Genomic DNA, 21,872 nt, shown 5'->3' on the forward strand with positions numbered 1-21,872 from the left:
CAGACTTCTCACGTCCGTTTTCCATCCAGTGTGATGCGAGTCAATATGGGATAGGGGCTGTTCTCGCTCAGAGAAATGACGACATGGACGAAGTACCTATTGCATTCATGAGCCACAAATTTAATCCTGCACAGAGAAATTATACTGTTTCTGAACAAGAATGTCTTGCAGCTGTTATGGCTATCAAAAAGTTTCGTGCCTACGTAGAAGGTCACGAATTTGAAATCATAACAGACCATGCGTCATTAAAATGGCTCATGAATCAAACAGACTTACATGGACGTTTAGCACGATGGGCCTTAAAATTGCAAGGCTTTAATTTCACCATTTGCCATAGAAAAGGTAGTCAAAACATAGTGCCAGATTCGTTGTCACGCATACATTCTGAAAACAATGACGAGATCAAAATTCGAAACACCCAGCAAGATACATTTATAGCCGCAATTGAAAATACAGTCGATATCGATATGGAATCTGAAGAATTTAAATCTAATGAATATATTTCACTAATTGAAAAACTTAAAACCAAACTTAATTGCCTGCCTGATTTTAAAATCGAAGACGGATTTATTTATAAACGGTGTGAATATGCCACTGGTGATGATTTACAGGAAGAATTTTCATGGAAACTTTGGGTTCCAAGTGCAATGACCTATGATCTGATTAAAAGAGCTCATGACCATCCGTTATGTGCTCATGGTGGCGTCGGAAAAACGTTACGTCGACTTAAAACTTTTTATTTTTGGCCCAAAATGGCAAAACAGACAGCAAGTTATGTTTCCTCTTGCGATATTTGTAAGCAAACTAAGGCTTCGAACAAATATCTCCGACCACCTATGGGACAGCCATCTAATTCTGTTCGGATTTTTCAAAAATTGTATTTAGATTTGTTAGGGCCTTACCCTAGATCTTCTTCAGGGAATATAGGTATAATTATTGTCTTGGATCATTTATCCAAATTTCATTTTCTAGAACCAATAAAAAAATTTACTTCAAATGTCATCATTGAATTTTTAGAAAAGCGAATTTTCCACATATTTGGTGTACCAGAGTCAATAACGACTGATAACGGGGTACAATTCAAATCCAATCTTTTTAAAGAGTTTTTGGAAACCTATGGGGTTTTTCATAATTTTACTGCCATTTACTCACCACAGGCAAACGCCAGTGAGCGTGTAAACAGGTCAGTTTTAGCTGCAATAAGGGCATACGTAAAACCCTCACAAAAAGATTGGGATGAGAAACTGTCCGCAATCAGTTGCGCCTTACGAAGCTCGATACATACTAGTACAGGATTTTCACCCTATTTTCTTTTATTTGGTCAAAATATGTTGACAAATGGCAAATCGTATTCTCTGTTGCGAAACCTTAATATGTTGCAAACTCCGACTGATTTAAGAAACGATGAGAAATTGGAGCTATTAAGGGAAAAGGCTAGAGAAAATATACGTAAATCATACGACAAAAATGTAAAATATTACAATCTTAGATCTCGCCCAGTAAATTTTGTTATAGGCCAAATTGTATATAGGAGAAACTTTTCTCAATCTAAGGCAATAGAGCATTATAATAGTAAACTAGCAAATAAATTCGAAAAAGCGAAAATTAAAGCGAAACATGGTACCTGCTATTATGACTTAGAAGACATGAATGGTAAACCTTTAGGGAAATTTCACGCCAAAGACATTCGTCCCTAATCCAATGAACATTAAGGCTGTTAAATTCACAACATTTTATAAAATATGTATAAATTTAATTTTTATCATTATCTATAAACTAGAAAATTTTGTTAATAATTTTGTTTTAATACCACAAACCAATAACCACACCAAACATACGTTTCCTACCATAAAAATATAAACCGAATTAACAACAATTTTTAGTCCTACCTAACTTTTAAAATTCATAACATTATTTATACAAATTATTGTCTTCAGCTTCTGCTTCATTATAATGATAATTAATCAAAAGCTGTTTTGTAATGAATCAATTTTTTTTTTCAAGTTATATTTTTTTAAATAGTCATAATGTTTAGTAAACAAAAGTTTACCTAAAACAACTAAATCAAAATATTAATTATATTATGTTAATGAGGGTCTTTCCCTGTCGTGTAATTTCCATATTAGTACAAAAAAATACAACAGTGTTACCTCAATTTATAAATTCATGTTACACTAATTTATTATGTTTTATTCTTCTTCGCTTTATTCAGCATCTTCTATCATGTATATCTTCTTACAAAAATTATACATGATGATAAAGATAAGAAATATAAGCATATTTTTGTCTCTTTTATACTAATGATTTAGTTATGATTAAAGTATAAAAGCTTTTTTTTTATATATGTATATACATATGTATATGCACCGATATGCATATTTCTGAAAACGCAATAAGAGGTCTGATGTGAAGTTACAAAACCACTATAAGATCTTTTCAATTCTGGCAGTGAAATATTAAACTATAAAATCGGAAGATTAAAAAAATACATTAATTGAAATAAAAACGTGGTATTTTAAATTTAAAACTTTTTAGAAATTTATAAGTGAAAACTTTTTTTCCACATCGCTTTAAAATTATTTGGACCAAGATAAAAGTATTCCAAATCCACATTTTTACCATTATCTAAGACAACACTTTATTAAGGTAATTATTATAATTAATAGAATTATTAGATTTTATTCTAAAATGTTGTTAAATTTTATAGAAAATTTAACCACGACCTCTCGAGTGCCTCTACGACCTTAAGCAATATTTGGGGTTACACGTGACATGGTCAAGGCATTTACTCGAGAGCAGATCCTTTTAATTCCCGTCGAAAAATATCCAAAGGGATAATTGATGTTTCCAGAATCTAAGCCACATATTTCATCAGTATTGCCTAAAACCAAGAAACACACAACAAGGTGTCATTGTTCCCATCTATCTAAAAGCCTATCTTCAGTTATGCGTATTGAATTGGACACCGCATACATTCATATATTCAGGCCTATCTCACCAAACACAAAACTCAATAACTTTTATATAAATACTCAAACATTCATTCGAACAACATATTTCTAACTTAAAATAACTTAATAACTAAAATCTAATAGCTAAACTTATGTCTTATCTGAAATCTATATTAACTAAAATCTAATCAAATCTTATTGTAATATGCTAACGTAAATTTTCTAAAATATTATTTGAACTAAATATCTACATATATATATAGCTAGAGTAGTTTCTATTTTAATTATAAAAACAAATTAACTAAACCAAATTAAGTTAAATTTGTTAAATATCAAAAATACGAAAATAATTATAACAACAATTAATCCATTGATATTCAAACTTTAAAACCTATAACTAAAATGTCAATATTTTTATGATCAAATTATGATTATTCCTTTTATTGTATAATATTTACAAGAAAACTAATATGAATTACCTACTTACTTTATTTTGTCGCATTTATTTTTACTAATACTTTATTCCCTTTATTTTTATAAATACAATTAAAATTATAATTACAATTTAAACTTATATACTAAAACCAAAATAATACTACCATAAACTACGCTGTAAATCGAATCCAATTACATCAGCAGAAGGCCTTCCGCATCGTTGGAATCGAGACCCTACTGTAAGTCAAAATTGTATTTCTTTTCTTTATTTTATTTAACATATATTTGAGTAGTTTTTTTTTTATTAATATTCATATGTAATCTCTTTATTTTACAACAAAGAAATTTTATCGCATGCTATGAATATTTGGTTTGAGCTAATTGTTTATGCTCACTTGCAGCTTTAAGATTTCTCTGTTGTTACATTAATTACTCTTATTTAATTTCACTTTAAAAAAAAAAAAAAAACTTCTGAGATGTAATGTTGGGTGTAAAGTTTTTTTTTATATATATTATTAAGAGTTTTGTTTTAATTTTTCAAATATAATGAAGTTTTATTGAAATGATTGGTCTGTAATTCTCTTTTAATGTAGAACTTCAGGGATAGAAGTGAGGTCAGTGTGTTAGGGTTTCTACCAGAAATTATAGCCACGGAAAGAAACACGGACGGGTGGGTTTAGAGGCTATGCTTTAACATCCTAGCTGATTTTAATAGATTTTAAGAAAATTGAGGAATTACTTTTATTATCCAAGGGCAATTAAATCGCACGTAGTTTTTTTTTGTTGTACATAATTTGTCCCATGGAACACGATCCCCGCCCATAACTCCCGATCTAGCTAGCTAGCCAGTACGTGCGTACAGTTCCTTAAAATGTGACCACACACAAATAGTTTAAATTAACTAAATTAATTTTTTTTTTTAAACTCTCTAAAATAACGACTACAACAGTCTTTGGTGACCACCACTGAAATTTTCCGGTAAACATTTTCGTAGAATAATTGAATCCTTAAATGTCCTTTTTGAAAGGACTTTTTTTGATATTCTCAAAAAAGGGTAAAATTAACCTTTAAAGAGAGGAGCTAGAGGGTTAAGATCTTCCACAAAAATTATCCCCATAAAATTCCACAATATATCTCTGACAATAAGAGTTATCTCAGACATTAATTTACAACATTTTTTTTCAATTAGTATAATGCTCCCTTCGATCAAAAAATTAAAACTTTGACTCACTGTAAAAAAAAATTCAGACCAGCTGGAATATAAGTTTATTCTACAAAAATGATCTACTCAACATGCCCTTTCGGAATAGCGAATATTCTGTTCCAATCAAAATGTCTCAATTTGTTGGACAGTGTTATTAATGATATTTTAACATTAATCTTTATATACTAGGGTATTCGAATTATTAGATGTTTCTCTTGTTCGAATAAAACGAATAATTCGAATAAGAGATTTTAACTTGTTCGAATAATTCGATCACACTTTTAAAATTAATCGAATTATTCGAATAATTTAAATTTTTCTAAAAAAGTAAAGAATGAAGTTTTGATGTCGGTTTTTTAATATTTTTTGTTAAAGAAAAACAAAAAATAACGTTAAAGTTAACAATTCAAGTATTGATAATGTTAAAAAACATTCAAAAACAAAGTCCATCATTAAATTTTCATCAGAAATATTCTGATCAGATTAACTCCCGAACAATCTACAAAACAATTGACTAGCAAACCATTTAGTTTCCGTTTTGGAGCTATGCTTTAAAATATTTGAGCTAGTTGGACATGATCCTGAATTCAATAAACGTTTTAAGAACTGTTTTATGTCGTTCATTAATTTGGGTTTTAAATTGAGTAACAAATTCTTTAGTAAATTAATTATTCACTATTTCTAAATTATTTATTACAAATTGTATTATACATCAAGCTCTATCAACGTTGCCGAATCTTTGCTTAATAAAGTGGTCTTGAGGAATTACACAATAAAGGGAATCTGTCCAAAGTTTGATATCATTGTGTGTGAACGTGGCTAATTTGAAGTCAGGCAGTGCATGATTGACGCATTTACAAATACGCAAAAAGTTTATTACCATGTTAGACAAAGATGTTCAACGATGTTCAAAATCATGCTTTTCTTGCAATAAAACGTTAGTTTGTAATATTTGTGTTTATTACTCGATTTATTAAATATTTTGCAACACTTACGTACGCGGTTAATAACATCACTTATATACATACATATATTTTAAGATCATGGCCTTCATCTATTTCAATGTAATCATTATAAATGTCATCCTCAATATCACTTTCGACGACCGATTCGAAATCACATTCAACTCCACTTTAATCTAAGTTAAAATTTTGATTATTAATTGCGATTCTTCTAATATTTCGCCAGCTAAATAACAAATATTTTATTCCGTACCTTTTATTTTCATTGGTTCAAGTCCTAAGTTAAAAATGTTGAAAGATTTGTTTTTCGAATTGTAACGTAATATTTATGTATTTATAGAAGGAGCTATCGGAACACTCATCTACAGTGATCGAAAGTCCCTTTGTCTATAACTATTTGTCGAATTTCAGAAACAATACAATTTTTGTGATTCATTATTACTTATTTAAATCTGAAATTATGAAAAATTTTAAGCAATTTAATAACTTCAAATATATATGAACATTTATTAGTTTTATTCGATTATTATACATAAAATTGTTCGAATTATTCGTTATTCGAAAATGACCATTTTTAAATTGTTCGAATAATTATTCGTAAGAAATTATTCGATTAATCGAACGATCATTAGTCGAATGAATACCCTATTATATATAATATACATAAATATGATATTTTAATATTAATCTTTTTTAATTATAAATTTGTGTCACACATTGGTGATACCAAACCACTGTATGTAAAAAACAAATATTTTTACACAAAAATTGTGTTTGTTGAAAAAAATGATTAACGACTTCCGCCCGTAAACACCCACATTATATAAACTAACATTAGTTGTGTAGTTTTTTTTTCTCTTGTTTTCATTTACATGTTTGTAGTTTCTCATTTCTCCTTGTTTTTTTCTTTTTCATTTTCTAAATACACTTGCCTGGTATTCTGTGTTTACACAAACACTTTGTGCTTTTAGAAAAGTTGTTTTTGTAACGTTGTACTCCTGTTTGAATCTAGTCGAATCTAGTTGATATTAACATCCTTGTAACAGCCTAGAAGTGTGCTACAAAAATGCAGGTTAATAACCGCTAACTAAAAAATATATGATTTTTCCTTTCATACTTTCATATTCTGTTGTGTGCAGAGTACAAACACACAAACTAAAAGTACCACTACAACTACTCTCTCTGTGTGTGTTTGTAACGACAATTGCACCTACAAATATGCTATAGAAAAACTTAAATAATAAAAAAAAATGTATCTTGCTAAAAGGAAGTAAACTAAATTAATTGCAAATTGCTGTTATACATATGTATGTAGTTACAAATACATACGAAAACACTCACATCCATCATGCTCACGTGCACTTGGTTCACAAATGGACAGTGGGCCAAGTTTAATTCTAATAAAACGTTATATATTTATAAAAATGGGTGAGTTACAGTGTACAGAGATACATTCTTTAACAAAACTTGGCAAAAAGTTGACATTCTCACGACATACAGTGGTATCAATCGCAAATAAATTGGTAATAAATCGAAATCTTTTAAATACTATTTTTTCATATTTATACCCTACACCACCATAGTGGGGTGCTGATGTTTGTAACGCCCAATATAAATAGTAACACCCACCTTAAAGTATAGGGATCGACTCAGATCGGCAGCTCGAATGTAAACCTTGTACTTTACAAGTCGCAATATTTGTTTCAGGTCGAATCCTATTGCAACTGGCTGAAATCGGTCTATTATTTCAACCTCTTAAAGGAATGGTCCTAAGCTTTCTTTTGAGGACAAAAAAAGTAAACAAGTAAGAGAGCTATATTCGAATCTTATATACCCTTCACCAAATTATACTTCAAAATAAAAATTTTACATATTTTTAGGTAAACAAAATTTATTTTTTTTCCAAGGTTGTTTTTTTTGTAAACGCTTTGTTTTTTTTAAATTTTAAAATTTTTTTTTGTTTTTTTTTTGCGAAAAAAAATTGGTAAATAAAAAATCGGGTTAAAAAATATTTTCTCCGTTGTTGACCCATTGTAGGTCCAACTTACTATGGTCTTATATACGTCATTGCAAAGGTCTTTGAAATATCTATCATTAGATATCCATATTGTCCATATTAATGACTTAAAAAAATCGGTCAAAAATCGAGGTTGTCCTGGTTTTTTCCTTATACCTCAGCCATTTGTGGACCCGGAAGAATTGCGGAGATATTGATGTATGAATCGTGTATGTAAGTTATTTGGGGGCTTCGGAAAGTTGATTTCAACAGACGGACAGACAGACGGATCTACTCCATTTAATCTACTCCGCTATCTATAAGGACCTAAAATATATATACTTTATAGGGACGAAAATGAAAAATGTAGAAATAACAAACGGAATGACACCCCTCACGAAGGTGAGGGGTATAAAAAGGGTCCATTTTGGAAAAAAGTTCGATATTGCATCCCACTAAGCGACCAAAAACCTTTTAAAGGAATGGACTAGGGTATTCGAATTATTCGATTTTTCTTTTGTTCGAATAAAACCAATAATTCGAATAAGAGATTTTAACTTGTATAATTTAATTTTTTTTTTAAAGTGCAATGAATGAAGTTTCGATGTCGGTTTTTTAATATTTTATTGTTAAAGAACAAACAAAAAATAAGGTTAAAGTTAACAATTCAAGTATTGATAATGTTGAAAACATTCGAAAACAAAGTCCATCATTAACTTTTCAGCAGAAATATTCTGATCAGATTAACTTCCGAACAATCTACAAAACAATTGACTAGCAAATCCTTTCCGTTTTGGAGCTATGCTTTAAAAAATTTGAGCTAGTTGGACATGATCCTGAATTCAAATAACTACAATATAACTTTAGTATGTCGTTAATTAATTCGGGTTTTAAATTGAGTAACTAATTCTTTAGTAAATTAATTATTCACTATTTCTAAATTATTTATAACAAATTGTATTATACAACTCTCTATCAACGTTGCCGAATCCGTTACCAACAAAGTGGTATTGGGGAATTACACAATAAAGGGAATCTGTCCAAAGTTTGATATCATTATCAGTGAACGTGGCTAATTTGGAGTCAGACAGTGCATGATTGATGGTATTGGGGAATTACACAATAAAGGGAATCTGTCCAAAGTTTGATATCATTATCAGTGAACGTGGCTAATTTGGAGTCAGACAGTGCATGATTGATGCATTTACAAATACGCAAAAAGTTTATTAACATGTTAGACAAAGATGTTCAATGATGTTCAAAACCTTAGTTTGCATATTTGTGTTTATCATTCGATTTATTAATTATTTTGCCACACTTACGTACTCGGTCAATAACATCACTTATATACATATATTTTAAGATCATGGCCTTCATCTATTTCAATGTAATCATTATAAATAAATGTCATCCTCAATATCACTTTCGACGACCGTTTCAAATTCACATTCTCCATCACATTAAAATTTTGATTATTAATTGTGATTCTTCTAAATATATAACAAATATTTTATTCAGTACCTTTTATTTGCGTTGGTTCCAGTCCTAAAATTTTGAAAGATTTGTTATATTTATAGTTATCAGAACACTCGCCTACAGTGATCGAAAATCCCTTTGTCTTTAGTTACTTGTCGAATTTCAGAAACACTACAATTTTTGTGAGTCATTATTACTTATTTAAATTTGAAATTATGAACAATTTTAAGCAATTTAATAAATTTAAATATATATGAGCATTTATTCGTTTTATTCGATTATTCTACATAAAATTGTTCGAATTATTCGTTATTCGAAAATGGCCATTTTTAAATTGTTCGAATAATTATTTGTAAGAAATTATTCGAATACCCTAGAATGGACCTAAGCTTTCTTTTGACAAAAAAAAATTTAAAAAGAGCCAATTTTGAAAAACAAGGCAACAAATATTTTGATTTAGCAAAAAAAAAAATATCTTTTTTTGAGCTACAAAACATTTATTTTGATAGATATCCAACTCGCATCCCACTAAGCGATCTAATAGGTCTTCAAGGAACATTTTGAAAAAAATTCAAAAAAGTTTTTGATTTCGGAAAAAAATTTCAAAAAATTAATTTTTTTCGAAAGATTGAAGAAATAGCTATATAAACTGTTTGGGACCCATTTTGCTAAAAACAATAGGTAACAAGTTACATGGATGAGAAAAAACACCAGCTTGGCCAATATATCAAATTTTGGCCCCCTCTAACTCAGAGAGTTCTCCACCGATTTTTACAAATTGTGTCTGAATTCTATACTATTCAATAGAACTAACCTTGGAGCAAATTTCATCCCGATCGGAAGTCATCGATTTCAAAAGTTTGTTCACTTGACATGAAATCCCTTATATATATTATATATTAATTTAAAAGGGAAATCCTTGTTGTAGAAATTTTAGTTTTTGTTGTTGTGTAGCATATTCTTAGGAGTAACTGAAAAATATTAATTACACGTTTTCAATATGAAATGTGCATAATTTGGTTTTAGTATACATACTATACCCAGCAGTTCTGCGTAACGAACTAGTGATCTATCATCTAGATTGATCATTAGATACATAAATAGTTATATTAACATGTAAGGTGTCAATTGACTCTGCATATATTACAAATAGACAGTATAATAGCTAGTCCAAAGTAGTCAACGCATTGGATGCACATAACGGTACCTAACTGTTTACTTGATTCAATGGATTACTTATAGTGGGTAAAATAACTATTTTCTAAAGTGCTATATAAAATAAAAGTTTAAAGTGACTACACTCCCGATTACTTAGGGACACTTAAGTGACAATTGACTTCTCACTAGATTATCTGGAAATCTCTGCACTACAAATATTACAAAAATGGCAAATAACCCAAAATATGTAAATTGATGACAGCCAGTGATCAGACTTTATGGGCAATTACTGTATCTAAGGGATACATTGACTACTTGTGAAACTGTTGGGCTGTGTTTTCCGTTTATACTGAAATTTAAAGGAAATTCATGTTGCATTATGTTTAATTACACAGTTGTTATTGTTTTTAATTTTCTTATACATATACATATGTATATTTGTAGCAAAATTTACATTATATTATTACATAAATAGTATATGCACATATGTATTTATTTTTAATTTTAGTTCACATTTTCAAACACCTACCCACCTTCTTTGTTCGTTTAATCGTTTGGGGTTTCAAGTAAATTTAAGCAATGTTTGATGTTTTTCTTTTGTGCTGATTGAGTAAATGAGATGTGCAAATATCTGTGGCAGAGTATGTAAATATAATTTAACTTATTTAAAAAAAAAATACTTAATCAAATTCATTTAACCCAAATTGTAAAACACCCTTATCTGACTGCATTCTTACACACTTGCGGAACTATTTAAAATTATTTTATAATTTCTTAGTTTCAATGAAATCAGAAGCGCATGCATGTGTTTTTAAATTTAATTAGTGTTGTGTTATAGTTTAGAACATTGAAATCCTCGCCTGGTCCTGCAGTCTTAAAAGGACACACAGTTTGAATGCTGCACTGCACTGTACGTTTCATTGATTTTTCGGCTACTGGCCATTTATAAGTTGGTGCATTCTATCTCCCCTAGAACAGTTAAATTTGTTTCCTTTACAAAATGTTAAACTATACGCCTCTGTCATCAATACTCACTCCTTTTGATATAATTGTAATAATTAAAAAGTTGGCTTTATAGCTTGGCTAAATATATGTTCCATGTAGTATAAACACATGGTTAATATAAATACATATGTACATATCACATACATTCGTATGCATATAACTATTTACGTAGATTAGCCTGCTCCAGTAAAATATATTTATTCATATGATGCAATTTTGACTAATGTCAGAAATGCAACAGAAAATTGAATTTGCATTAAGAATACAGTTTATATTAATATATTCCATTGCAGTTGTATAATTTACGGAGAATATAATAACCTTTCATATGGTTCCAAAATCAAAAAAATCGGTCCACAGATTTACGAGATATACATAGCTAAACGTACATATGGGCAATTCCACGAGAATGACTACAACGACTGGAAACCCAAATACTTTTTTGAAACTTTTTTTCAAGATGATTGAATAGGAAAAAACACTAAAATATTACTAAGTGTAAGTATTTAGAGCTTATTACAACATTTTATTGGCAAAAATAATAGTTTAAACTGACTATATTTAATATTTTAATTTAATTGACATGTTTTAGGCAAAAATTGCGGTTAAAACTAAGTACCCAATTAGTATATAGTTTGAAATGAATTTGCCTCTGATTATATATGTATATTTTCTATTAATTTTTTTAGTTTTTGTATATATATATTTACAGAATATATATTGTTTTATTATAAGATAAAAATCTGTCACGTACGGTATGTCCCGTAAGATATTAAATTTTATTTATTACTAGTTGACCGCCCCGGCTTCGCCCGGTAGCAGTTACTAATGTTACTTCGTCAAGTTTCTCCAACCAACATACACCTGCCTGTTCTTATTTATTTGTAAATAAAATATCTAAATTTGTTCTGCATACTTTAGGGAGCTTTGTTATTACAGTTGATTAGACAACAAAAAAAAAATCCGAGTTTTACCAGGAATTTTTGAATTTTTTTCTTTACAAACCATCTCCTGAAAATTTCGAATCGAATAAAAACAAGTAAGAGTGCTATATTCGGCTGTGCCGAATCTTATATACCCTTCACCAAATTATACTTCAAAATTTTAAATATTTTTAGGTAAACAATAATTTTTTTCCAGTTGTTTTTTGAATTTTTTGGAGAAAAAAAATTTTTCGATTGCTATTTAATTTTTTTTTTTAAATTTAAATTTTTTTTTTTTAAATTTTAAAAAATTTTTTTTTTTTAAATTTTAAAAATTTTTTTTTTAAATTTTAATAATTTTTTTTTTGTTTTTTCATTAAAAAAAAAAAAAATTCGGGTTCATAATTTTTTTCCCGATTTTGACCCATTGTAGGTCCAACTTACTATGGTCTTATATACGTCGTTGCAAATGTCTTTGAAATATCTATCATTAGATATCCATATTGTCTATATTAATGTCTTAGTAATCCAGATATAGGTAAAAAAATAGGTCAAAAATCGAGGTTGTCTTGGTTTTTTCCTCATATCTCAGCCATTTGTGGACCGATTATGCTGATTTTAAATAGCAAAATTCTCGAAAGCATGTCTGACAGAATTATTGAAGATTTGGATCCCGAAGATATCTGGGGTCTTCAGAAAACTGATTTCAACAGACAGACAGACAGACAGACAGACAGACAGACAGACAGACAGACAGACAGACAGACAGACAGACAGACAGACAGACAGACAGACAGACAGACAGACAGACAGACAGACAGACAGACAGACAGACAGACAGACAGACAGACAGACAGACAGACAGACAGACAGACAGACAGACAGACAGACAGACAGACAGACAGACAGACAGACAGACAGACAGACAGACAGACAGACAGACAGACAGACAGACAGACAGACAGACAGACAGACAGACAGACAGACAGACAGACAGACAGACAGACAGACAGACAGACAGACAGACAGACAGACAGACAGACAGACAGACAGACAGACAGACAGACAGACAGACAGACAGACAGACAGACAGACAGACAGACAGACAGACAGACAGACAGACAGACAGACAGACAGACAGACAGACAGACAGACAGACAGACAGACAGACAGACAGACAGACAGACAGACAGACAGACAGACAGACAGACAGACAGACAGACAGACAGACAGACAGACAGACAGACAGACAGACAGACAGACAGACAGACAGACAGACAGACAGACAGACAGACAGACAGACAGACAGACAGACAGACAGACAGACAGACAGACAGACAGACAGACAGACAGACAGACAGACAGACAGACAGACAGACAGACAGACAGACAGACAGACAGACAGACAGACAGACAGACAGACAGACAGACAGACAGACAGACAGACAGACAGACAGACAGACAGACAGACAGACAGACAGACAGACAGACAGACAGACAGACAGACAGACAGACAGACAGACAGACAGACAGACAGACAGACAGACAGACAGACAGACAGACAGACAGACAGACAGACAGACAGACAGACAGACAGACAGACAGACAGACAGACAGACAGACAGACAGACAGACAGACAGACAGACAGACAGACAGACAGACAGACAGACAGACAGACAGACAGACAGACAGACAGACAGACAGACAGACAGACAGACAGACAGACAGACAGACAGACAGACAGACAGACAGACAGACAGACAGACAGACAGACAGACAGACAGACAGACAGACAGACAGACAGACAGACAGACAGACGGACGGACATGGCTTAATCGACTCCGCTATCTATAAGGATCCAGAATATATATACTTTATAGGGTCGGAAATGAAAAATGTAGAAATTACAAACGGAATGACAAACTTATATATACCCTTCTCACGAAGGTGAAGGGTATAAAAAAAATCATCTAAATTGCTCCAGCCGTTCTCACGTGATGTCATTACATACATGGACCATTTCATTTTTATATATATAGAAGATATATATAGATAGATAAAATCATCCAAAGATTGTTTTTATTTAAATATGACAGATTGTAAAGGAAAAATATTTAGTTTAGTGTAAGAAATTAAAGAAAACATAACGCCTCTCACGATTCGCAAATTTTCGCATATTTCTAAATGTACCTCAAAATTACTTCCGTTTTATGTCACGTACTATATATTCTTATTTGCTCGATATTTTGAACAACAATGTTTCGAAAGAACTTCTTTTTATTTTAAAAAATAGTACTCTCTGAATGAAACATAAAGAGCAAATAATTTTTCAGATACTCTTATTTTTGCAAAATCTATTCCACTCTATAGGCCTACAAATGTCACATACGATGATATGGAATTGTCCATATATACAGAATGATACACACAGAAAACAGATTTGTTGGAAATCGGTTATGATTATTAAAATTTAATAATATATGTATATCGAATATTTATTGTAGTTTTTAAATAACTATAAGTTTAACTGAATTTCGGTAATAAGAATCGTAAAACCATAATTGCAATTGAAATATGGTTGAAGCAGCCTTAAAGCACCGGTTTGTGTCTTTACTAAACTTAATTTAATGAATTCGGAAAACACTACCGAATTATATTCAGCATATTGATGGTTGCAAACGAAAAATTCCATTATGATATACAAGTATACTTGTTTATCAACCAATGGAAAAATTTTTAAGTTTGTTGTCATTTTATAAATAGAATTATTAAAATAAAATGAAAAATCAAAATAATTATGTATATTTATTGTACATGAAGAAATAACCAGTAATAATTATAAACAAGAAGGTAAGTTCATCATTATTAATTAGGTATACATTTATGTACATAAATTTAAATTGTCTCTAAAGATTTTTTAACATTATTTCAGAGAAAAAATCGTGACTGTATCTGCAACACTTGTCATAAACGCAGAAATCAAACGCTTTGCTGGATCGCGCATAATGAAACCTGAACATGTCTCCAATTTTGGTACCTACTGTGATGGACGACTCATATATAGGACAAAAAATGAAATACGGGCCTGTTCCAACCTTCGCAAGATCCTCTTATTTTAAGAATTATTTTGTATTATTTGTGTTATGTTTAGATATAATTAGAGATGTAGCATATTTACATGTAATTTTAGTATAAACGAATAAAGAATCACAAAAAATAATTAAATTATGTGTGTATGTATTTTGACAAAACAAAAAATATATTAATTGTTCCAACTGATACTTACAGTCCTTACCACTGAATTATTATTTTCGAGCAGTTGTGTGTATCGTTAATTCAGCAAAGGAATATTGTATATACTAATATATTCAGTCATTGCAACCGAATAGAATGTTAGTACTTGCAACCGACAAAATTCGATTGGCGCCAAATTCGGTTGTGAACACGAATCTGTTTTCTCTGTGTACAACTGATACAAAATAATAAACAAAAATAAATTTAGTTTTTGTATGAGAAATCTTATGCACTGTCAAAGAATTCTATTTCGTGGAACTAAGTCCGTATTTCGCTTCTTCAGAAAAAGTAAAGCGAATATTTCTTTCGGAATGATACCACTTTCAGTATCCAAAGTGGAATTGATATTTAATTGCAATTATTTGGTTTTCTAAATTTGTTTTAATATAAAAAACGCTGTCAAATTAATATCAGAAATACAGAGTTATTAAATATTTTTGGAAATAAAAAATTACACGGAGTCGGAAGAACCTGAAATGAGAATTCAGATCTCGAAATCGTCTTCAATATCTATGACAGCATATTTTAAAAGGCCTAATAATAAGTATTAAAATCTTATAACTAAAATTAATACTAGTTGCTCTGTAACAAGAGAGCTTCATGGAAAAAAGCGGTGGCACCACTTGATTCAGCGTTATTTCGAGATATTCCGTTATTTCGAAAATGGAGGAGGTTGCACAACATATATTCTCGTAACTCAAAAACGGTTTAGATTATTGAATAAACTAAAAAAAACGAAATTCCGCAATAAAAATTCTTTTATATGAGGCGCAGTTGTTTCAGAAATATATATTTTTTTATGCAAAACAAAAATATTTTTTTTTAGCTAAATTTCGTACATAATTTTTTTTAACAAAATACACAACTCGCAGTAATTAGCTACACCTTGCAGTGTTCTTCTATGTTTAGTATGTACTGCAATATTGTTACTTTTTTACCTTTTAAAAACAGAGTGATATGAGAAGAAAACAAGTAAGAGTGCTATATTCGGCTGTGCCGAATCTTATATACCCTTCACCAAATTATACTTCAAAATTTTAAATATTTTTAGTTAAACAAAATTTAATTTTTTTTCCAGTTGTTTTTTGAATTTTTTGGAAAAAAAAATTTTTCGATTGTTATTTAAAATTTTTTTTTTTAAATTTTAAAAAAATTTTTTTTTTCAAATTTTAAAATTTTAAAAAATTTTTTTTTGTTTTTTCAATTTTTTAAAAAAAAAAAAAAATTCGGGTTCAAAATTTTTTTTCCCGATTTTGACCCATTGTAGGTCCAACTTACTATGGTCTTATATACGTCGTTTCAAATGTCTTTGAAATATCTATCATTAGATATCCATATTGTCTATATAATGTCTTAGTAATCCAGATATAGGTAAAAAAATATGTCAAAAATCGAGGTTGTCTTGGTTTTTTCCTCATATCTCAGCCATTTGTGGACCGATTTTGCTGATTTTAAATAGCAAAATTCTCGAAAGCATGTCTGACAGAATTATTGAAGATTTGGATCCCGAAGATATCTGGGGTCTTCAGAAAACTGATTTCAACAGACAGACGGACAGACAGACGGACATGGCTTAATCGACTCCGCTATCTATAAGGATCCAGAATATATATACTTTATAGGGTCGGAAATGAAAAATGTAGAAATTACAAACGGAATGACAAACTTATATATACCCTTCTCACGAAGCTGAAGGGTATAAAAAAGAGGGAAATAAATCTGTAACTTCAAAACCCTTAGTCCGATTTGAATGAAATTTGATATGCACAAAGAAGAAGTATTGTCGTGTGTAAGTTTTGAATTTTAGGACAGCTCGGGTATGTTCAATTTTTAAAACGATCCTATTTCGTTAGCTGTGTTCCGATTTTAATATATAGAATCTCCTCGTTTCGGGTTAAGTTTCTCCTAATTAATTTGCCACGTAAAAAACATAATGTAGGATTTTGTTTACTTTTCAATAATGTATATAACTTTTGACAATTAAAAAATTCATGGAATACTTTTTTGAAAAATATGACAAAAAATACTTTTTATTGAGTTTTTGCATAGATACAAATTTTTCAAATTGAAATAAAATTTTTATTTATGAAAATTTTTTAATAAAATTTCACAGTTATGTAGATTTTTCTATTTAAAATGGAAAATTAAAAACAAATTTTGAAATTTGTTATCAAGTATTCCGCAATTCCCAAAAAAGTCTTGAAAAATCTCAAAAATGGAATTTTTTAATTTTTTGATTATAATATCCATATCATGGGTGGCGTTATCGGAACCATTTACAAAATAATTATGAACATATAGGTTACTATATTTTGATATCGACTATGCGATTTGAGAATTTTTGCCCTAAAGTTGAATTTTACATAAAAAATAGGCATTTTTTGAATGGACTTGGTCCCCTCGGTATCAAAAATTATAAAATGTTTTTTCATTTAAAATATTTGATGTAATGTTAGCTTTTCAAAAAGTACAAATTCATTATACATACTCTTAGAACTTTTTTAGATAACATAAAAAGAATAAAAGTACTTATTTCCCAAAAATATAGCGAAAAATCGCCTTTTTTAACTTTTGAACAATTCTTTCTTTATTTGATATATTCATCTGTTGCAAATCCTATAAAAGAAAAATGGAGAAAATCGGCAACCGCGGTCATCAAAAAACTGGAGTAGGGTGGGTAAAAATGTTGAAAATTTAATTTTCAAATGCGAATATCTCCTAAGCTATAATGTTTTATGTAGTGCTCGATGAGATTCTATATGTGTAATTTTTTTGAAATCGGAACACAAACAAAGAAATAGGATAATTTTTAAAATTTAACATACCCGATGTGTCCTACTTTGGGGACCCCTGGCCCTGCTCCTGGTGGGCTCATGACGTCCAAATTCAAAACTTAAACTCGACAACACTTCCTTTTTGCGCATGTGAAATTTCATTCAAATCGGACTAAGGGTTACAGATTTATTTCCCTCTTTTTTATTTCTCATACCACTGTGCAGCGTAGCTTCATTTTCCAATTTTTCATGCCGTTTTAAAAAACTAAAATTTTTTAATTTTGCTAAAAAAAATTTTTTTGTTTTTAAATATGAATGTATATTTCTAAAACGACTTTGCAGATTAAAAAAAGTTTCAGACTCACTTAAAGGTAATTTTATTGCGGAATTTCGGTAATCTTAGCTAAATAAGCTAAACCGTTTTTGAGTTACGCGAATATATGTTGTGCAACCTCCTCCATTTTTGAAATAACGGTATATCTCGAAAACAAGAGCTAGTTTAACCCGCCGCACAGTGTCAGATATAAAGCAGTGATATTCAAGACAACCATTTTAGGTAAGATTTTTTTTTAATTTTAAGTTTTCAATAGAAAAAAGTTACAGAGTTCCGTTGAGTTCACTGAATTTTTTTTTTACTGTAGCGTTTACCATCCTTTCTATTTCTAGAAACAAAAAAGAAAATCCACCCCAATTCACCCCGGGAAAATGTTGACCCATAAAAGCATCATGACCAAACAAGTTGTTCGTAATGAAATTTTCGAAATTTGGCTTTCAAAATAGCAAAATGACATGACCGTGCTTTTGATTCTATATGTGGAGATATAAGTACTGGAAACGACAAAGTTGTAGAATTTAGTTTATGAATGTTAGAAAGTCCATAAAGTCTGGGAGCCGTTGCTATTGATTGACCAATTGTGGACCGATCGTAATAAAATTTGGTGAAATGACTTTTGCATATATGTATATAACTTATTTGTATTAAATTTTATTACATTTTTTAAAACTTATTTGTGCTGAATTTGATTTGGATATCTAAATAACTATTTATGAGAGTTTAACTATTTTCAGATAGGGCAATCGTATGGAAATTGCGACCTGTAGTTTGATTACAAGGTTTAAATGGATGGACAGACAGACAGACGGTTGGACATAGTTAAATACACTCAGAAAGTAATCCTGATCAGATTGGTATACTCTGAGGTGGATGTTAGCACAATATTTTTGCACATTACAAACATTAGCAGAAATAACCCACTATACTCTCCCCACTATGGTGGTGTATTTAAAATTTTGATTTTAACATTTGTATGGGAGGTAGGCGTAATAGTGCCACGCCCACCTCCATATCAAATCGTAGGAAAACTGTGTTTTAAAAATCATTGAATTATCTTTACCCGTTTTTAAAATACAGACTTTAGTCCCTCTAGATTACTCAAATCTGACACTGTGCGCCGGGTGCCCCGCTTGACTGAAAAAAGTGTCAACTTCGACCACAGTGTTATTGGCAGAAATTTCATTTTAACCTTTGGGAGTTATTTAATTTTTTAAGTTTGGGAATTAGGAAATTTTTGATGGGAGTTATGTGTTATTTCATGGTACCCACTAGATATAAAAAGTTTTTTTGTAAGGGCATGTCTAATGCGTATTTACTTTACCATTTTATGCTCGTATGTTGATATTTAAGTACTTTAAATATAACTGACTGACCGGACCGTTCGTAAAATTGTTCCTTATTCGCTTGTTTACACATACACTTACTTATGCCACTGCATTCATGTAAACTCATACAAACACACATTCGTTGATCCGTTATTCATACAATTTAATTACAGTTTAATATTTTAAAGCAACAACTTGGACACCTCTTTTTGTGTTGTTGCTTTTGCTTTCGTTGTTGTTTGCTTACTTTTACTGCAGCTCGAATTCGAAGACATAAAAAAACGGGGTCAAATAAAGTCTAAAGACACTCGAACATTCATTTATTCCTTCCTTCGCCGTTTTTTTGCTGTAAATTGATAAAAAAAATTGAACTTTCGCAAAGAGTTTATGGAGAAATGTAAATTTGCCTGCTTGCGTATGTTGGATGAGAGTATTTAAGAAGAATTTCAGAGAATTGATATATTGAAATACAATTATTGGAGTCTTTAATTAAATATTAAAGTTAGAGTGCTACATTCGGCTGTGACGAATCTTAAATGCTCATTAACTGAGTTTTCAATCCATTTTTTTTGGCGGCAAATTAAGTTATTCAAAATCCCAACTATTAAATCGCTTACAATTAGAAAATACATTTTTTGTAGGCACTCTCGAATACATCAATTTACATATGCTTCAGTAATTAGCTCCAAAAGTTCACTGGTTAAAACATGTTTAAACGAATCGCTAAAATTTTAATTTTTTACTAAAAGTTTACTTAACATTAACTATTGGAAAAAATCATAGAGGTTTTTCGTTACATTGTAAAATACCTTTTTTTAATTTTAAATTTTTATTTCCATACACTTTTTGCTTCGCTGTTTTTTTGTGCCGTTTTTTTTACCAATATGTGTTTGATAAGATGCAGATTTTAACGCACCACTCTGCAGCAGATGGCATTGAAATGATTGTTTCCGATTTTTTTCGTTTTATCATATATCTGTTTTTGTTTTTTTGTATCGATCAATGTAGTGAGAGAAAAATGGAAACATTCTCATTTTATATGTAAATTAATTAATGAAAAAAAAAAATATTTTTAAAACTAGCTTTTATTTAAATACTCTAAGGGCCATTATTACCTTTACCTTTTTCTATTACTTAAAGTTACCTTTAACTATAAAGGCAAGTTGTAATAATGGCCCTAAAAAGAAGACAATAAACTTTAAATAAAATCAAACTATTAATTACATTATACAATTTATATATATGATTTAAAAGCATGTCCGAATATTTTTTTGATGCTGTGGACAGGACAGTGGCACATGTAATCTTCCCGTGTTTCCTCTTCATATTAACTTATTTCATTCTTACATTGTAAAACGTTTAACATTACACAGTGCAACGTAATAAAAGTCCAAAAAAAAGAGCCTTGTCTCCCAGTTTTTTTCAAAGTCATGCACTTTTGATTTTTATGGTCCCCCAAATATTTGGGGCCTCGGTGTCATTTTTGCAAAAAAGTGACAATTTTCTCAGGCTCATATCTTGCAAACAGTTTGGAATTTTAGTTTAAGTTGTAGCTCTTGTCATAAAGAATAAAAATTGTGAACATATAAAATCAAAAAGATTTCATCTTCAAGATCAAAATCGCAAAAAACCTTAAAAAATTAGTTTTTTTTTACCTTTTTTCCCCTGTTCAGGTTCATAGGTAGCAAACCGTTCAAAATTCAAGGAAACAATCAACTACAAAAATGTACCTTAGATCTCAATAAACAACTTTCTAGAACATATAAACTTCCTAGGAATGATTCTTAACACCGTTTAGGTAGGTCAATATAAGTTAGTAAGAAAAAACTAAAGCAATTAATTGTTTTGGGCCATAAACTATTAATTATTATAAACTAAAGCATACTTTTAGGCAGCTTAAAAAATTTATTTAGATTTTTTAAAGTTTTTTGCGATTTTGTTCTTGAAGATGAAGTTTTTTGATTTTATATGTTCACAATTTTTGTTATTTATGACAAGGACTAAAAATTTGCCTCAGAGAGTAAATCAAAATTC

Source organism: Calliphora vicina, chromosome 1 (assembly GCF_958450345.1).
Source record: "Calliphora vicina chromosome 1, idCalVici1.1, whole genome shotgun sequence".
NCBI lineage: Eukaryota > Metazoa > Arthropoda > Insecta > Diptera > Calliphoridae > Calliphora > Calliphora vicina.